A 1219-nucleotide genomic window follows, 5' to 3' on the forward strand; every position below is an offset into this window, starting at 1 on the left:
TCGAAACAGGGTAGTCATCCGTATAGCTAAATGTGGTGTCAAGAGTAATTAATTGTCGCTCAACTAATAGTTGAACCAAGCTAGCCCCAATAGCATAATGACTCCTAGTAACTTTGCGCTTTGTCTCTTTTCGATTCTTTGCAGCTTTCGGATTCGGCATTCCCAGATGATAAGCTTGAACTCGTACTGCAGACTCAAGCTGTTGGATCAAAGTAGAGACCCTAACGAGAGGTAAACTCTGGACACAGTTGAACACCACCCCTAGTACATAAATCATGATTTCCTCTAATGTATAGTTCCCAAACTTCTCAATATAAAGTAAATCCTTTTCGGACAGGTTACACATCTCAGTTAGATACAACTTAGCAGTAATCATATCTGTACCTATTAAGCGTCTGATTAACAACGGAACACTTCGGAACAAAGACTCTTCATCATAACCAAAAGAGAGATTCTCTATCTTTCTCTGTAAATTGACCAAATCTTCATAAGAGTACCCTTTAACAACTCTTGATTTGTTCGAAATAAGCAATTTTATTACTTCATCGTGATAGAGACTAACCTTAGAGGCTTGATAACTAGAGCCTGAATCCTCTATAAGTTTGTATAAATTATTCCAGAACGCCGACTCAATTGACCCCGAAGCACCACCACTATGATCCCTCGATTTAATGTTTAATAATCTACCAAGTTCCCTCGAATCAAAGCTAAAAAATCCACCAATTCCCCTCGAATTAATTTTGATGCCACAATTTAACGGAATTAAATGGAATTTTAACGGCACCGTTGGCGACAACTTTATAGCCTTTGTGGGCTTTTGCATAATGCAAATTTGTACCATGTTGTATGTTATACCATTTAAGCTGGGTCATCCACAGACGTGTGTGGCAGCTGGGCATAGCAGGACTCGAACCTGCGACCATTAGGTTAAACCCCCTAATGCTCTACCGCTGAGCTACATGCCCCTAATGATTCTGATAAGACCTGAGCCTGTGGCACCAACACCTGAACCTTCGGCCTGAACACCTGATTCTGAGAACACCTCCGGTGGTGGCTGTCCCATCCTAAATGATGGGTACCTTACACCTCCAGCTGTGGGTGTTCCATCATATATGGTGGGAAGCTTTAACCTCTGGCTGTGGGTGTTCCATCATATAGGAAGGGGAAGCTTTAATACCCTAAAGAGTGTATATTATTACAGATGACTTTTAAATGTAAT

At 41.0% G+C, this 1219-nt stretch overlaps 1 non-coding gene across 1 annotated transcript; it reads right to left on the bottom strand.

Moving 5' to 3' along the window:
• Positions 1-892: 892 nt before the first annotated feature.
• On the bottom strand, positions 893-965 carry TRNAK-UUU (transfer RNA lysine (anticodon UUU)). The gene has a single exon. It is a non-coding gene; the product is annotated as a tRNA-Lys (tRNA).
• Between the last annotated feature and the right edge of the window lie 254 nt (positions 966-1219).

Source organism: Pinus tabuliformis, chromosome X (assembly GCF_031772625.1).
Source record: "Pinus tabuliformis cultivar Carrire ecotype Pingquan chromosome X, CPIR1, whole genome shotgun sequence".
Taxonomy (NCBI): Eukaryota; Viridiplantae; Streptophyta; class Pinopsida; order Pinales; family Pinaceae; genus Pinus; species Pinus tabuliformis.